The sequence below is a fragment of the Heterocephalus glaber genome, unplaced genomic scaffold, assembly GCF_053883595.1.
Source record: "Heterocephalus glaber isolate CG9 unplaced genomic scaffold, H.glaber_assembly_v1.0 deba00001564, whole genome shotgun sequence".
NCBI lineage: Eukaryota > Metazoa > Chordata > Mammalia > Rodentia > Bathyergidae > Heterocephalus > Heterocephalus glaber.
The window spans coordinates 4,890,677-4,910,479 of record NW_028258351.1 but is presented as its reverse complement, the minus strand read 5'-3'; positions in this window follow the sequence as shown (position 1 = coordinate 4,910,479).

Here is a 19,803-nt window from a genome sequence, read left to right as displayed (position 1 = left end):
GCCTCTTCTTTGCACATGATCTTAAGTGGTCTGACTATTGCATGAAGAAATAGTTTTTATTAAGTAATAAGGGAAATAATGAAACTCATCAAACTATCTTCTTGCCTTTCCTGATGTCTGTATGGTTGGGCCCACAACTTCCTTGGAGAAACAAAACAAATCCAAACAAAATCTCCTTAAAGAGGCCCACGGCTAAGTTCTGTGCTGTGCTGCCCAACTGAAAGTGCTCTGGGGTTGCAAATAGATGGAGCCCCTCAAATATCTTCTGAACATTCCTCCATGCCAGCAATATGTTTGTTTTTGGTATTGCCACACCAAAGAAAAAAGTTTCCATTTCGTACCAAATGTTTCTTCCAATTTAAGTGACTCAAATGTTTCTCTTAACTCATACTGATTACTTGAAATAGGTCATTGTTCAGATATTTAACTTGTTCCTTGTTTTGATTGCTTGCAAAAGTGGCTGCAATAATTCCTCTCACCCATGTGTATGATCATGGGAAGTCTCTTGGACAGCTGGGTGTGGTTTTGGCAGGTGCATTGAAACTTGGCCTGTTTTACTTACTGCTGGAGACCTTAATACCACCATGTATTCCAGCCCACGCTAGTCTCCTGAAGGAAGAAAGAACACCAGAAAAGAAAAATCCCCAGATAACCCTGCTGAGAAAGGATCCTAGAGCCCATCAAACCCCAGATGAGCTACCTCAGGCTGGAACAACCACCTATGCAAACAGAGCTGTGAGGGTAACAGATGTTTACTGCTTTAAGCCATTACATTTTAGGGTGATATCTTTGGCAGGGAAAGCTAACTAATAATCCTTTCTTTGGACCACGAAGATGGATTTGTCTTCTTTACAGGTTTGTTTAAAACAAAAGTAATAGTTCCTCATTTAAAAAGAACCTGGTTGCTTTTAATTAAACTAGTACTTGTTGCTGAAGGAACATATAAATATTAGTAAAGATGCTTTATTCTAGTTAGGGTGGAGATAGGACAGAGGAAGTCCCTGACATCCAGAATTGTGTAGAATGGAAATTATAGGAGGATCCTTGGACTAGGGGGATGAGAAAACTTCATGAAACAGATAGCATTTGTTCTGGGTCTCAAAAATTGGACAGAGACTGTATTTCAGTTCAAAAACAGGGAAAAGAGGAACAACATTTTTGTCAGATGTAACTGCAAAGATTAGGAATAATAAATCATTGAAATGAGACATAGGCCATTTCCTGTTTTTTTGTTTTTGTTTTTAGAGGCAGGGTCTCACTAAGTAGTCCAGATTGGCTTTGAATTTGCTGTGTAGCTGAGGCTAGCCTCAGGCTCTCTGCAATTCTCCTCCCTTGGGCTCTCAAACCCTGGGATTACAGGTGTGTACCACCATGTCCAACTTGTGTGTTTTTAAAGTATTTTATAATTAAATCATAGCTACTGCTCTGTGAAGTACATACAGTTGCTTTCTCTTTTTTTCCAGGTGAGATTGTGGAGGCGTGAGCAGAGAAATAATTTGCTTATATGTCTGCCCACACTGCTACTGGTTATTAAGGGGCAAAGCTGCAATTTGAACCAAGGTTCATCTAATACTAGGGCTCACCCTTTAAGTCAAAGGCATGGAAATGGTAATAGTTGAGGCATGTTCTAGATGTGTCCACGTTATACAAATAAGGTACAAATAAGCATGATCATTAAAATTTTTAATTAAACTTATTCTTTTGAGATAATTATAGACACATATGCAGCTGTAAGAAATAATACAGAGAAATTCCATATAGGAGATCCTTTATCCAGTTTCTCCCAGTGGTAATATCTTGCAAAATACAGTATCACAATCAGGATATTGATATTGATATAACCAAGACAGAGTTGTTCCTGCATCCCAAGTATTCCTCATAAGACCCTTTACAGCCACACCCACCTCCCTCTACTCTTTCCTCAATCCCTGGCAACCTCTAAACTCTTCATTTCTCTATTTTATTATATAAGAGGAGTCATACCATATATCACCTTTAGGTATTGACTTTTTTCACTCAGCTTTATTCTGGTGATTCATTCAGAATCTCCAGATTCTGTGTGAGTCAATAGTTCATGTTTTTCTATTGATGAGTAGGGTGCCATGGTGTGGATATACTAGTTTGTTTAATCATTTATCCACTGGAGGACAACTGGGTATTTCCAGAGTTGAGATGTTATGAATAACTGCTATTAACATTCTTGGGTTGTTTTTTTGTGTGTGTGTATAAGTCTTCATGTCTCTGAGATAAATGGTCAGCATGCAATTAGTGTTTAACATGATTATCAATGCTTTAAGATAATTCCTGTGATTAAGAGTTTTGTTTTTATTTTTTAAGCAAAGTAGGGGGATGTCTTTGTTTTCTCAAGTACCCCTCTTTCTTCTGGGACATGCCCCCTTCCGGGAGGGCACTGCTCTGCCCCCCAGGAAGTTATCAGGGCTTCCTCAGGAAGTTCCTCAGGCCTCTTGCCAATTCCAATACCTGCTCCTTTTCTGTAGGGTTAGACCCACTTCTCTAGTCAGACAGTTGGGCTTCTTCCCAGGGATTTTACAGATTGTAATGAAAAGAAAAGCAGTAGTTCCCACGGGCAGTGAAGGTTTATCAGAGCAGTGTGTCCTGGTCAACATACAGATGGTCAAATAATGTTTCAGAATCCTGTAGAATTGTGTGTCCTCCAGTTGGGTTTCCTTGAAGGACACTCAACCCTCTCTACCCATTGGTTCCAGCTGCCCTCATCTCCCTGCAGGCCCAGGCTAGGATACCAGGTGCGCAGCCCCTTGTATATCAGTACACCTAAGAGATGCTCAGAAGTCCACAATTTCCCCAGAAAGTACCCAGATAATTCTTCCCTTTCCAGACCTTGCTGGCTTCTAATCACTCCCTGAGGTTAGTGGTGGAAACCAAGTTTATCTGATTCTGAATTCTGTAATTGTCCTATTATGTCTTGCTCTTGATACAGTAGTAATTTTTTTTAACAATAGTTAATATTTATTAAGTCCTTACTGTGGGAAGGTTAGGACTAGGGTGTGATGAATAACTCGTATTAGACATCAACAGGGCACCAAAAACTCAGGAATCAGTATAAATAATATTTTAGTTCAGTATTTAAAAATCAAAATCACTGCTCCCCCAGATCTATGATGAACAAAATATTTAAAAATTTTAAATAAAGGAGGATCAGTACTAGAGCCATACTGAGCCATATTGAACCTGAGGCAAAAGGGGAAAACCATGGGGGCTTCCCATTAGAACATCCATCCTTCTCTCTGTCCATCTTTCCATTCATCTGTCTAATTTACTAAATCCCTACGATGCACCAGCCATTCTGCTTAGCACCAAGAATACTTTTGGAGAACCAAAAAGATTTCCTGTCTCTCCTAGAAGTAAACATGAAATGACTCATACAATTAAATACACACACACACACACACTAATAAGCAGTATGATGGAAAAAAAATGCATTGGGGAAATCAGAGAATGCCACTGTATAATCTCAGTTGAGAATTATAAAGTAAGGATTGTTAGCTAAGTTGAAAATGAAGAAAAGGGAAATACATGTAAGGGAAATAGTTTGTACAAATGTCCTGAGGCAGGAAGTCCTGATATCTGTTAGGAATTGGTTGGTATTATTTGAGAGCAAGTAGAAAAATCTTGAGGTCTGCCTTGAGTTTTGTCTGGGAGCAGACAAAGAACCAGTCCTCAAAATTAGTTTAAAGGCTCAGTGGGAGACCCAAATTCAAGCTGCTGCATAATTTATCTTTAAAGTTCTTTCTGTTCAAAGTACTGGTGACAGATTTACATATGTGATCTCTGTACATCATGGGGCATCTGTCTCTAAATGCAGCATTTAGATGGATGCCGAAAGTGTAGCAATGATTTGCAGGATTTCCCCCTCTAAGGCTGCCCTTGGGTGTGCACTGGACAGGGAAGCCCCGTTCAAGCCTTCTGAGAGCCTGCTTTGGGCTCATTTCCTTTAAAGCATGGCCAGGTCAGCTGCCGGCCTTGGCATCTTCTAAAGTAGATGCAAGCAGATCTGTTACCTTCTCATCCACCTTTTCTTTCCCACCCTTCCCTTGCCTCAATAACTGCAACAAACTTCCTGTTTTTAAGTCTCAGGAAGTTTAATGAGGAACAGAGCAGAGTCCCTGACTCATCCAGACCATACTTGCCTGGGAATTTTGTTCTGACCTTTTGATAACTGTATCCTTTCAGTAAAAAGTAACAAACTTCTCCTGTTAAGAATACATGAAGCTGAATTATTGCTTCTGCTTTTCTCAAAGCCACACAGTAAAAGTCAAACCCTAGGATCTGAAGGGGAGAGACAAGGTTGAATTTTATGATCTGTACTTTTCCCTTATCAAACAGGCAGGATTTGGGGGAGGACGACTCTGCTAGCTAGAAGAAGCACACTCCCAGTGAGCTGGAAAGGATATGGGGACTGGAGGGACACATGGGGAAAAACAGTCTGCAGTCCTTGCTCCTGCCTTAACTTCAGCTAGGGTTGGAATTTACAGAATGTCCTTGAACCTCGACCATATCAGGTAATGAGGGACAGAAGACAAATGAGCAGCATCACTGCATTACCGGGCATTCCTGCATCCATCAATAAATTGGTTCTTTATAATAAATAAATCTGAATCTGTTGCTTCCTCTTCACTGCCAGCCTTTCAGTCTAGTCTTCTAATTGGTCTACTTTCATTCTTGCTTCCCGCAAATCCATGCTCCAACTTGAAGCCAGTGATCTTTTAAAAACCCAAATCAGTCAATGCCAGTCTGCTGACCTGCAAGGCTCTGACCTTCAAGCCACACTGGGCTTCTTTTCATTTGAAGAATACCCCAAGATGGTGCCAACCCTAGAATCTTTACCTTTACTGATTTCTCTGCCTGGGAGGCTTTCCTTCCTCTGGCTTGCTTTTTGGCCAGATCTCTTATCTTTTGGGACTCAGACAACCTGTGACCTTCTTGTACCCCAGCCTCTTTAAGCACTGGACACCATCTGCAAGTATAAGGTGTGATCAAAACATGTGGTGAATGTTTAACTTTTAAAACTTAATCTAGAAAGAGACACATTGCCATTGACTCCTCCCAAAATACTCTTCCTTGCTTGGAACACACTTATACAATTGTTCTTGCCACTTTCTGAAGCAGTACTGGAGGTGCTCTTTCTTGTGTTTTTAGTTGAGCTGTCATGGCTGCTTAGATGTCCTGAATCAATGAAAAACATTTACCTTTCATGGTTATTTTGACTTTGGGAAACAGCTAAAAGTCACACGGTACCAGATCTGGTGAATAAGGTGGATGAGAACAACAGTATAATGTTTTTATAAATCTGCCTTTTTATTGGATGGCACTGGGAAGCTGCATTCGTCTTTCTTTTTTTTTTTTTTTTTTGGTGCTGGGGATCGAACTCGGGTCCTTGCGCTTGTGAGGCAGGCGGTGGAACCACTGAGCTAAATCCCTGGCCCTCATCATATTTTTTATCACGTCTTGTAAAGACCTTCACAAGAGAGGATTTCCAGAACTGCTTCAGGTAAGAGTGGTGGAGTAAGTGTATTTAAAAGAAGGGGGAATATTTTGAGGGGAATTAATGACAATGTATCTTTTAGTGTAATAAATTTAAAATTTTTTTATATATTCACCATATATTTTAATCACACTACATATCTTTTTCACTTGAGGATTGCCTTTCCTGGCTCAGCCCCACCATAGAAGTTCCTTGAGGGCAGCATCTGCACCTTCATGGGTTACTCAGCATCTCGAGCACCTGTAGCAGAGCTCAATAAATGTGGAAAGAGGGCATCCAGGGTGTGGGGGATCAGAGGAATATGAGATGTTCTTTGTGCTGCAAGAATGATAGGGTTTTAGAGATCCACATTTGAAAGACATTTTGAAAAGCAGATAGAGGGCTTAAGGCTGGAAACTGCAGGGCTGGCGGGAACCACAGAGGCAAATGCATGGAGGTGAGAAATGAGTATTTAGATTGGGGTATGGTTGTATAATCTAGTTAGCGCGTAAGGAGCAGAATGATTAAGATCTAACATGTGCACGTTAGATCACGGCCACCCCAGATCCGTAATTTGGTTGCCTGATCCCTGTCTCATAGGTCCTTCTCTGTTTCTTGCTTTAGGCTGTGACTCCCTCCACTTTGGCCTCACTTGCTGGAGTTCAGTGACCTGGATGGATTCAGCATGCTTTCCTACAACAGCCCCCTCTGCTTTCTCCAAATTTTGATAACATGTTCACAGACCAATGTCTAATGCTGCTGCCAACGGCCCACAAGCCCTGAGAGCAGGGTGTCTGAGCCAAACTTGAACAGAACAGAACAAATTCAGTACAATGGAGGAGATCAGGAGAAAGCACCAGCGGGGCTTCATCTCAAAGCTCGATGGTTTCCGCGCAGCATGGCTCTGTCTCGGCCCCTCTTCCCTATGCTCTGGGCATTTTGGTTCATCCACTTAACCCTGGACTGAGGACAACCTCAGACCCACACTGGTGGTGGTGGGAGATTGACTTGGCTGTTAGACTGTGGAATAAGGGACACAGTGAGGTATGTGAAAGATGAGGAGAGAGCACACCATCCTTCTCCTCATCCCCCACCAAACTGAAGGGCTCTGTCTCCCTCCTGGGGCATGAATCTTAAACAGGGCCAGAGCAAGAACTGAGAGGCTCTAGATCTCAAAAAAGATTATGATGTGTCTCAACATGTAACCCCAAATAGGGCCAGGGATTTAGCTCAGTGGTTCTGCTGCCTGGCTCGCAAGCCCAAGGTCCCGAGTTCAATCCCTGGTACTAAAAAAAAAAATTTCAAAAAACATATAACCCCAAATCAAAACAATACTGCAAACTAAAATATAATGATAAGAATATCTAAGTAGATTTGATTTTTCTAATAGTGGCTATTTTGATCATTTTTTGTGTTAATTGCAAATATTATATTCTTTTTTTTTCCATTTAGTTTATTGGTACATTTTAGGTAAACAATAGTTACATTCATCATTGGGATCTTGTACCTTTACATAATCTCTCTTGGTTCTTATTTTTTCCCCATTTCCCTGCCCTCCCTTCCCTATTTACAAAGACTTTGTTTCCATTTTTTTCCTTTTCTCATATTATTCCTTTTCCCCTACCCCTCCCCTACTCCTTTAGACCTTTTCTTTCTGTTACACAATATCAATGATACATTTTGATCCTTATTTACACTTTTAGTTTTTCACACCAGAGAAATTATTCGGTATTTACACATGTGCGTCCTATTTATTTCACTTAAGAGTATTGCCTCAATGTGCATCCACTTAGTTATAAACGTCTTTAGTTTCTCACTCTTTATGGCTGAGTAGTACTCCATTTCATAAAAAAACCACATCTTCTTTATCCAGTCTCCAGTTGATGGGCATTTGGGCTGTTTCCAAGTTTTAGCTATTACATACTGTGCCGCTATAAACATGGGTGCGCATATATCACTGTGGTATGATTCTTTTAATAGCTGGGTCAAATGGGACCTCTAATCCTAGTCGTTTGAGATATCTTTATATTGACTTCCATAGTGGTTGCACCAGTCTGCACTCCCACCAACAATGGAGAAGGGTTTCTTTCTCCCCACAACCCCACCAGCATTTGTTATTGGTTGATTTCTTTCTTTTTTTTTTTTTTTGCAAATATTATATTCTTTCAAATGCATTATTTGCTGGTCCCCTAAGCACATGCTGATTGCCTGCTGGATAGTTCGTCATTGATCCCATTTACCTAAACTCCTAGGCCCATCCCACCCTCTTCTCCAGCCTCCTCTCAGCCTCCCCCACCCCTTTTTTTTGGTACCGGGGATCGAACTTGGGTCCTTGCGCTTGCGCAGCAGGCGGCAAAACCACTGAGCTAAGTCCCCACCCTCCTCCCCCTTTTTGATGCCACTCTAGTTACTGGGAACTGCTTCCACCTGATGGACTCTAGCCCAGGCCAGAAAGTCCCCAGAATGGTCCTCCATCACAGCCTCCCCATATGTCTGTACATCTGGCAGGTACCTTGAGGGCTGGGCTTTCCCTCAGCAGTCTTCATCCCATTGATTCCAGCCAGTTAAGAGAGAACATCTCCCAGGATGTGAGCTCTGGCACACCTTATGGGTTAAATAGAAAACATATTACATTTATTCATGTAATCCTGCAGGAGATATAGCAACAGTTATTGGTGTCCTCATTTACATCTGGAAAGAAGCAAACAGAGGAAGGCTAAGCCATTCTCCTGGAGACTTGGATGTTACCAACTCCTAATGATGGGTAGAGATGTTTTTATTCGGATGAGAAACAAATCTAAAGCTAAAAACTGAAAATACCACAGCTACCAGAGTTTACCTTTCTCTTTGTAAGCTCTTCCTCATCAGTCCTCCTCCATTCCTATCAGGAACTTCATTCTTTCCTGACTGAACCCTCTGTCCTTTTTATGTAGGGGAGAAAACAGCGACTTTTAGTTGTTAAGAACATAACACCCCCAAATATGCTGCTCTGGCATTTGGACTATTTTGAATTAAAAGGAAGTTTAAAAATGTGCAAGAAGATGACTCTGACTCATTCTGGTCCCTAAAAGCAGTTGAAATTCCTATGTGGGAGAGATCAAACCTATATTGAAAGGAAAGTACCATTTTTATTAGCCAATACCAGAAGTTGAAGCCAATAACACCTGTACAAACAAACATGGTTTAAGTACTCTTATAAACAAACATGGTTTAAGTACTCTTATCTTAGTCACTTCTCTACCCAGTAACCACCTTAACTGAGACTTTTTCCCTTATCAAATTTAACAACTTCTGTTATTTGTCCAGTTTAGGATAGCAGGAACTGACTGTTTCTTCAGGTCTTTATTTCCTTATGAGGGCTCCTGTGCCATGCAACATTTGTGTTAAATAAATGTGCATACTTTTCTTCCATTAGTCTAGCTCATGTCAGTGTCTCTTGGGCCCAGCTAGGACTCTAAGAGGAAAGAGGTGAAGTTTTGCTTTCTGCTACATTTGGTAGACACTTTTGGTATATGATTTAATTCTCCCCAAAACTCTAAGAGATGGGCGCTATTATTTCATTAGAAACACGTACTCGATAAAGCTCGGTAAGGGTAAGGAACTTGTCAGAGTTACCTAGTTATTAAGTGGCTGATATCTGAAACTGAGATGTCAGTCCCAAAGCCCAAAACTTAACAGCTACACTACCATTACTAACTCATTTGGCTGCAAGCATCATTTATCCTTTCCAGATGAGTTTCCACACCTGTATGAGGAAAAAGAAGACCAATGACTTCCCTCCTCTGATAGGGGAGTTGTACTGATTAGAAATAATGAAAAGCACCAAACCAGTGCCTGGCATGGTAAACATTTTTATAAGCACTTGTGTATCAACACTTAAATGTGTTGGTTAAGCTTAATGATGGCTACTTGATTGGCTTGGGAGCTGCCTAGGGGGTTAGTAAAACACACTTTTGGTTATGTCTAAGTGGGTAATAGAGTGTGACTTTGGGAACTGTATTTGGTCCTTGGCCCCTTTCTCTCTGCTCTGTTGCCCTCCTCTGCCTCCTAGACACCATGAACTAAGCATCTTTGTTCTACTATGTCTTTCTGATATTATATTTCTGCCTTGGAGCCAGCTGACCATGGACTGAATCCCCTGAAACCTTTAGCTGAATTAAATTTCTTTTCCTTTAAATTGTGGGTGTTGGGCATTGTGTTCCAGAAACAGGAAACCTAGCAAAAATGTATTAACTAATTCAATTCTCATGAAAAATTTTTGAAATAGGTGTCATAATCATCTCCATTCTACAGATAAGTAGACCCAGGCATAAAGAGGTTAAGAAACCTGCCAAAACCACATAGGAGAATAAAGATTATTATTGCTGTTGTGCCACACCCATTCTTCATCCTTCTTTGAGAACTTCTCCCCTTGGGTTTTCAGAGCAGTAACAGGGCTAGCCCATTTTTGCCCTTGCTTGCTCCATAGGTGGTCCCTCTGATCATCTTGCTTTTAGCCCAGTCTCAGGGCTCTCTCAATATACTGCTATACAGTTAATGTTCAGGAATTGCCTGATAGTGAAGTCCAGCCTTGTGACTCTGATCACTGATATTTGGAGACCATAAAACAATTCAAGTTGCAGTAATGATGAGAGAAATAAATTTTCAGAGTCTGAAGAATTTTTTTTTTCACTTTTTATTGAAGAAATTTAAACTCACATAGAAATTGTAAAAATAGTACAGAGGGTTCCTACACAGTTGTACCCCAGCCACGATCTGTGGTAATGTCTTTCAAAACTTTAATACAATCACGGAAACTAGGAATTTGACCCTAGTACAATATTATTAACTGAAAAGACCTTATTAAAATTTTACAAATTTTTAACACGCACTTTTTTGGGCATATAGTTCCATGAATTTTTTCATGTCCAAAGAATCACGTTACTTTCAATCAGAATACTTTTACACTCAAAATACAGCTCCATCTTATCCTTCCTCTACATTTTGAGACTGTTAAATGGAATCACATGATGTATAATCTTTTATATTGACCTTTCTTTTCCCACTCAACATAAAGCCCTTGAGAGCCATCAAAGTTATACTCAGTAGTTTGTTCTTTTTAGAGCTGAATAGTGTTCCATAGTGTAGATGTACCATAATCTAAGCATTCACCCATTGACAAGACTGGGTACATTCAAGGTGGTATGGCTGTAGACAGCATTCACTCATTGAAAGACAATGATTTGTTTACAATTTTGGGCTAAGTACATCTACTATGAATATTTATATTCAGTTTTTTTTTGTTTTTAAGACCAATATTAGGAATGAGCAAAGTATGTTATATGCATGTACAAATCAAAATGAAACCCACTATTTATCAAACTAATATGCATAATAAATTTTTTTAAAGTTCAATATTAGCTTTAATAGTTATATGAATATAACACAAATATAAATATAATATAAATATATAAATATATATAAATTTATAAATAAATATAAATATAATCTATATAAATAGTTTGAACCAAAATTCTCTACAGAAAAAAAGAGCCATTCAAAATATCAGAAAAATTGAACCTCCTTCTTTGCAAATAATAAAATCAAACACATCTAATGTAAAATCTTCAAGAGAAGTATACAAGTTCTTGTTCAGATATTAAAATTTTCAAGAAACAAAATTTAGGATGAAGCCTAAACTGAAAACTATTTTTTTCCTCTCAGAATCATGATGTACAGGTGATGCTAACAACCAAGTGCCGACGTTGCACTCATCTGTTGAGCTATTGATTAGTGAGTTCATTGATGGATTAAATTGATTCACAGCTATTAAGTGCCTATTAAAGCCCAGGCCAAGACAATTGGAATATAATGGTCAGCAAAATGGAGGTATGTTCTCAGGATGGCTGGATAGTAAATAAATTACCATACAAAAATATCTCAGATTACAAACTGTGATTAAGAGATCTAAAGGGAAAGTCCAGGTTGCTCTGCAAGAGAACAACAGGAAATCCTAAATTAGGTTTGAAGACAGGGAAGGTGTCTCATAGCAATTCACTAAGACTTGCAGGGTGGAAATGAGCTAGGGACAGAGAAAGGGGAATGTCCTCCAAAGAGAATTTTGAGAAAAACTGCAGAAGTCTTTGACATAAACCTGCTTTTTCCAACAGAAGATCACTGGGTATCTTCTCTAGGGTACTCTGTTGGATTGTCTGATTCCATAGGCACTTGTGTTTTTCATTGTCTTTGAATTATTTTAGGACCCTGTAAGTTATGAAATCTTATAGCAATGCAAATAATTCTTATTTTTTATTAGTACATGTTTGCAGTAAATAATGATTATATTTATCATGAGGAGTTAGTACACGTACATAGAACATCTTAATTCTTTTTTTTTATGCCTTTCCCTTCCCCTCCCTTCTCCCTCCTATCTATAGGAATGCCAGTGAATTTTGTCTGATGGGAACAATTGATTACTACTGTGTGAATATTGGTAAATCTGCATCTATTTGTAAATTTATTTTAGCTTTCCTGATTACTAAAAATTGTGTTGTTTGAAATCTTCATAATTAATTTTTGTGTATCGTGTAAGGGGGTCAATGTCATTCTTTTGCATGTGGGTATCCAACTGTTCTAGGACCACTTGCTGAAAAGAGTTTCTTTTTCTCCATTGAATTATCTTGTTATCCTTGTCAAAAATCAATAGACCATAAACATAAGAATTAATTTCTGAACTCTCAATTCTGTTGTGTCAATCAATATCTTTATTCTTCTGCCCCTACCACATCATCCTGATTACTATAGCTGTGTAGTAAGTTGTGAAATCAGGAAATGTGAGGACTCCAACTTTCTTCTTTTTTGGAGTTTTGTTTTGATTTGTTTTTTTGTTATTTTTTTGTTTTTTTGGTACCAGGGATTGAACTTGGGACCTTGTGCTTGTGAGGCAGGCACCAGAAACACAGAGCTAAATCCCTGGCCCTGTTATTCTTGATCTCTTGCATGTCTATATGAATTTTATGATCAGCTTGTTGATTTCTGCAAAGAAGCTGCCTGTGATTTTTCTAGCTATTGCAGTGAATCTGTAGAGCAGTTAGGCAACTGCCACTATTTAAATAAGATTAAGTCTTCCAATCCATGAACATGGGATCTTTCCATTTAAAAGCTTTTCTTTATTTTTTTTCAGAGATTTAAAAATAATTTTCAGTATACAAATCTTACATTTCTTTTGTTAAATTTATTCATAAGTATTTTTTTTATTTTATTTTTTGCTACAGTACTGGAGGTTGAACCCAGAACTTTCACAGTGAGCTGTATCCCCAGTCCCTTTTTAAATTTTGAGACAGGGTCTCACTAAGTTGCTAAGTTCCCCAGGCTGAGCTCAGACTTGTGATCCTCCTCTATCAGCCTCCCAGGGTCCAGGTATTACAGGCACATACCACTATGCCTGACATTTTGTTCTTTTTGATGTTATTACAAATGTAATTGTTCTGTTAATTTCATTTTTGGCGTGTTCATTGATAGTGTACAAAAATACAATTTGTTTTTTACATATTGATTTGGCATCCTGCAACCTTGCTGAATCTATTTATTGTACTAGTATATTTATTTATTTATTGTAGTTTTTAGTGGAATCCTTTGGACTTTCTATACACAAAGCATTATCTGAATTCTCCTCTCAACTAGTTGTAACACTTTACTGTTTACTTTGTTGATGATTTAAATAAAATGTTTGACATTTTAAAAAATGTTCATATGAGGACCATGGTTTTAACTGTTAGAAACAATTATCCTTTAGTAGGACACAGCTTATTGGAATGTTTTTTTTTAAAAAAGATTGGTGCATTTTGGGAACTGAATATGTGTTGGAAAGAGGCTCTGGAAAGAAAGGTGGATCCATACTGCATATGATGGTTAATCTTGCTGATCAAGTTGATTGGATTGAGTGATGCCTACAAGATAAGTATAGCACACTTCTGGGTGTGTCTGGGTGTGTCTATGAGGTTGTTTCCAGAGACCACTGACTTGTGGATCTGTGAACTGAGGAGGGAAAACCTCCTGAATGTGGGCAGCACTGTTCAAGAGGCTTGCAGTGTGGATGGAACAAGAAACTTGAGGATTGATTACATTTTGAAGATGAAAGAGGGGTTAACTCCCCATTCCTTTATGAGTGTCAGAGTGGATGAAGAGGTCTTTGACAGAAATATTTAAGTTATTCATAACACATGAACTATGAAAAATACTATGACAGTATGAAGACATTTCCCTTCTTCCTAATACTAAAGAATGGCACAGAACTTGCCCTCTACTTTTACATCTCTTATAAGAACCTCTTCCTTGTTCAACTAAATATACTTCCTACATGAAGCAGAAATGAAGGAAATATTTTGTGGTCTAGGGAGTTGATACAGACCATCTCATGAATTCACAAAATAAAACATTGAAGACTATTGAGGGCAAGTAGCTTATTCTGGGTAACAGAATCTGCAGCAAAGATAACATTTGAAACCAAAATGTCTAGCTTCACATTCATACTATGAATGCTCTTGCTAAAATTATTGACCATGTAATTTTGCATAAATATGTTTACCTTTCTTAGCCTTGCTTTTCATACCTGGAAAATGAGCTAAATAATTTGTACCTCACCGCTTGTTTTGATTAGTAGAAATAGTATTTGTGGAGGATCAACATGAATTCCTGCCACATAATTAGTGTCAGATAAAAGATATTGTCTGATACATGATGACAGTAATGATTTTTCTAAAGTACCTGCTTTCTTTCTGCCTTCTCTGAAAAGTACTTTTGTGTTTGGTAAGAGCAGCCTGTTAATAAACTGCCCTTCTGTTGCCTTTTGCCACAGACCTTTCTATTGCTCACATTCTTTTTCATATCTTCCTAAATCCACATTAAACCTCTACCCACCATCCCTTCCCTGGGTCTGTCTGACTGTCTGGGGCTCTGGGCTTCATTGGCTGAGAGAGTGGCAAGGTTCTAGTCAGGGGATCCCTAAGTAGTTGCTTCATGAAGTTCATCTCATACAACACACAGTCGCTCCTTCCACCATTGCCATTGCAAATAACTACACAGCTTCTTTTGATTTCTTTGCGATCCATATTAGTTTGTGGGCTGTCCAAAAAGAAGCAGTGGCCAGATTTGAACCTTCAGTCTTAGTTGCTGGCAGCTGAATTAGAAAGTCAGTTGTTAAGCATGGTGAGGGGCCAAGGATGACTCCCAGATCTTACAAGAAGAGTAAGAGGGAAGCTTTTCACATTAGTTAGGAGACAAACAGAAGTCTAGTCACAGAGCTATAGAAACAGAGGCCCCAAAACCACCTAAAAACATGCATCACCAAAGGGCAAAAACACTCAATCTTCATTCTACATATTTTCCAAGAAATTTTTTCTTGCTTGTCAAGATAACTTCTTATACGTGAAGGAAAAATATGCATGTTCTTTGTTGCAGCTGTATCTATCTATTCCCCAAACATCCCTGTGTTAAAGGCATGGTCCCCAGGGTGGGGCTGTTGGGAACCCTTAGGGGTAAGGCCTGGTTGGAGGTCCCTATGTCCCTGCAAGTGTGTCTTAGAAGGGGACTGTGGGACCCTTTCTCTTCCTTTTCCTCTTTTGCTTCCTGGCTATGAGGTGAACGGTTAGCTCTGACACAAATTCTCTCCTGTAACCCTCTGTCATCCCTGCTACAGGCCTAAAAACAACATGTCTAGATCATCTAAAACCCATGAGCCAAAATAAACCTTATTCTTTAGAGGTTAATTAGCTCAGATAGTTTAAGTGCCAAAAAGCTGACTAATGCACTGCTTTGTGAGTTAAGTGTTTTATAGATATCATTATAACTCTGTGAGTAAGGTATTACTGTCATATTTTATAGGGAAGAGGGTTGGAATTTGGGGAGATTAACTTGCTCCTGGTCCAAAAAGAAAAGTAAAGAAAAAAAATACATGGCACAGATAAATGAGAAGCCAGGACGCTTGGACCCTTAGCATCTTGTTTGAGCTTCTACGTTATCATTACTACCTGAGTGATACTGAATAAGTCACGGAACATCTTTGAAGATTTTCCACACTTACAGATGGGATAGTAATTCCTCTTTTGGTGATGTTAATATGATTAAAGGATACTCTGGTACCCTCACATGGCAGCCATGTTAAGAGGCCATGGAGGGCTAGGGATTTAGCTCAGTGGCTCTGGTGCCTGCCTCGCAAGCGCAAGGTCCTGATTTCGATCCCTGGTACCAACAAACAAACAAAAAAACAAACAAAAAAGAGGCCATGGATAAGGGTCCCTCTGCTTGGTTTCCAGGGGTTAAAGAGAAGCCAATACCAAGAACTCTTCTTCTTGCTTATTCTCTTTCTCTTTGGTGCAGTCTCAAAATACCCTTCACTTTCCCTATTTAAACAGATCTAAACATTCCTGGCTAATTGCCTTCCCCTTCCTCAGCCTGGAATCGGCCTGCTCTGCAGTGGCCCAGGACTCCACTGGCTGTGAGGCCTGTGAAGACTTGTTTCCAGGGAGTTTACTCCTTTGAAAGGCATTGGATGCCAGGAAAGAGGTGCTTCCTGGTCATCACTGTTCTTGAAGATGTCAAAACAGTGCAGGTCAGAGTGCTGATAAGAAAAATAGATACAAAATGTCCTTCTATCTCTCTCCCTCCTTCTTTTCTTCCTTGTCTCCTTTAACACTGGGTACTCAGAAGTTAATCTCAAATTAATCCTGCCTCCCAGTACATGGACCCTCACCATCATCTGTTAACTTCTGGTCAGTATCAAATTTTCTTTCTTTTTCTCCTTCCCTGTACAGTGTTCACTCTGATGTGTTTAATGTTGTCCCTTAGCTCACCTTATTTTGATTATTTAGATCCATGTGCAGTTTCAAACATGAAATTGTACATCGTGTGTGGGGTCTTAATGCACATAGATGATGATATTTGGTGAATCTCAACCTGTTTGCCTTGTTGTAAAACACTCAACACCATATTTTAGAAATCTGTTGTGATTTTTATTGCTGCTTACTTTCTGTCATATACATCTACTTTTCCATTCTCTTTGATTACAAGATTTCCAATTCTTTGCAATCTGAAACCACATTCAACTACCATCCTGGTACAAGTCTCCTCTAAGACCTTTGGAAAAGTTTCTCAGAGGTGTAGATTCCTTGCTGAGCTGTGTAAGTCCACTAATTGCCAGTAAAATTTCAAAGTTGCTTTTTGTTTACTTTGATATTTTGATTCAAATGTTTTCTGTAGATTAATAAAATTCCAGTTAACAATATGGGAGAACCAATCCCCTCTTTCTATGTGGTATTGAGAAAAAAATTGTATAAAAAAGTCATAGAAAATACACCAAACCTTGCTTTCCTTATTTAATTTAGATTGAGCCATTTCTAGGGGGCCAACACTAGTGTAAGACCCAAGCAGAACCTCCACTCAGGGGATTGTGTCTGGTGATGTTGCAGTAAGCTGAAGAGCAACCTCTTCATCACCAACTGGTTTATCAAACCAGTGAGTCACACACCGTTGGTCATTTAGGCACTCAGTAGGTATTTTTGAGAACTTATAATACTCCTGATACAGTGCCCAGGAACGTGGAAAGGGCTAGAATATGTGTTACACGATTATTTCTATACTTGTGGAATCTTCCTTGCCTAACTTGGGTGCAATTTTTATGTTGACACCTGCATGTCCCCGTGTTGGGAATAGGAGGGCAAGGACACCTCCTTATGTGTAGCTGCTTTCAGACTATCTTCACAAGTCCTACCCACTTCTCACTCCTGTTTCCCCTGCTTGCTCCCGAGGAGCCCAGCACCTCCGCTGCTTCCTGTGGTACGTATCCCAGGTTCTGGCCTCCTATATTATGTTTGATCTGTCATTCATAGCCTTCCATCCATATTTTATCTTCCAGAAATTTGCTGGAAATTCCAGAGGGCAGGTCTCCCCTCTTCCACGCACTCTTTGCCTTTAGTTCTTTTTCATTATTATTTTAATAGGGTTGAGGTAGGAGGAGACTTATGTGCAGGATTTCTGTTTGCCATCCTGAACTGAACACAACATTACTTTCCAACTGAGTCCAAGCATTTTTTTCTTTTATAAAGACATCCCTGAACCTAAATTCTTGGCTATTTAATATGATCGTATAAAAGATCTCAGAAAAGCATACAGTTACCTATCCCTATAGGTAATGAAATAAAATAATAGCAAGAAAAAAAAAATAAAGGAAAGTTTAGTTTGTAGTGGTTTCCCTAAATAACACAGATTTATTAACATCCATAAAGCAAAAAGAAAAAGAAAAAAAAGAAAAGTCCAAAACCTCTAATAAAATCTCAATTTGTCCCCGTTTGATGGCTCACTGGTGAAGGCCTAGAGCCTCCTGAAGATCATTTATTTCACTTACCCATTTCTTCCTTCTTCCTTTATTCTTAAGTAAGAGGGTAAGAAAATGTAGCCAGCAACACACTGTGCAGTCACAAAACTAGGTTTATGGAAGAAAACCTTACACCAGGGCCCAAATCCTCCCTTTTCCATGAAGAAGCATTAATGAGCCAGGCACCCCTGGGTGCACTGGGTACAGGGCTCCAGGTGAGATTCCTCTCCTATGCTTTGGTGAGCAACATGCACCCTCCTCCCTGAGCGTCAGTCTTGCCTGACTAACCTACTTCCTGTATTTAAAGGAGGAGTGCCGGAGTGCAGAGGGGGACATGGGAAGGATTAAGTATTTCTGTTAAATGCTGAAGACCAGATCCTTCATCTACAACTTTTTCTATCCCACCCTTCTTCACATGTTCACTGTTGGCAGAGAAGGAAATGGGAGAAGTCCAGCTTGCGTCACCCTAAACGCACATGCTGACTTGTGGTGGCCACTTCCTTCTTAGTGTGCTGATACAGTTTCTCAACAAGAATTGCCACCGATCGGGATGTGGCCTAGAATAGAGGTAGCTGACTGCTCTGAAGTTCATGGAATCTAGTATCTTCCCCACCCCCACCCGTTGGCTTGTCTTCAATATTTCACAACTTACCTGCTTTCCTAGAATCAACAGAGATCAGTTTCTACCAGGTATTGTCTCAGTTGCTAGAAAGGACTTCATCCAAGCCAGGGGACTGAATTGCCATCCATCTTGGGCTTCAAATTCTTATTTCTGAGAACTGTGCCTTTTATAGCCTTTAATGGACAGAAAAGGAACACATAAAAATTGGAGACCCAATGTTTTGCTTTGTCTCTTCCATCTTTCAGTTCAAGTTCTATATTCATGTATTAACTCACTTATTTACTCATTTATTCTGTAAATACACTTGTCCTTTGGTATCTGTGGGAGTTAAGTTCCAGGGTCTCCATGGATACCAAAAATCAGAGGATGCTGAAGCCTCTCATATAAGGTAGCACAGTGTTTGCATATAACCTACATACAACTCCCCATATAATTTAAATAATCTCTAGATAACTTATAATATCTAATACTGTGTAAACTCTAGATGAGTAGTTATTATACTGTATTATTTAGAAAATACTGACAAGGGAAAATATTTGTACATGTTCAGTGCAGATGCAATTTAAAAAATGTTCCAGGGCTGGGGATTTAGCTGCCTTGGAAACACAAGGTCCTAAATTCCACTCCCAGTACAAAAAAAAACAACTTATGTTCCATGTGTGGTGGTTTGAATCTATAAATGTGCACTTTGTGGCTATAGAGGCTGACTGTATCCATTTATGAGTACACACTTTGAGTACTGGAACTTCAATCAGCCATGAGCACGATAGCCAGCGTCTTGTGTGAATTAAGCAAGAATGAGGCCTTTGGCACTGTCTCAGAACAAAGAGAAACAAATGCTTTCACTGTCATTCATTATTTAAAAAGCAATTATGGAGAAATGTAGAAAATACTTAAGCAAAGAGAAATAAATTGAAATTCCCTGTGATCCCAAAATAATATGTTTAGATGTATCTTCCTTCTTTTTCCCTCTGCATGCTTTCTCCTTACATGGAATTATACAAAAAATCATAGCTTATGTTTTGACATATTATGAATGATTTTATTTCACTGTAAAATTTTTCCTTTTTAAAGTTTTATTTCATTGGTACATTTTAGGTATACAATATAATGACGTTCATCATTGGAAATTTGACCTTTACATAATCTCTCTTGGTTCTTATTTTTTCCCCATTCCCCTGCCCTCCCTTCAACCCCTCCATCCCTCCCTATTTACAAAGACTTTGTTTCCAGTTTTTCATTTTCTCATGTTAATTCCATTCCCTTCTTTCCTTTCCCCTATCCCTCCCACTTCCCCTTCCCCTTTGCCCCTTTTCTTCCTATTTCACA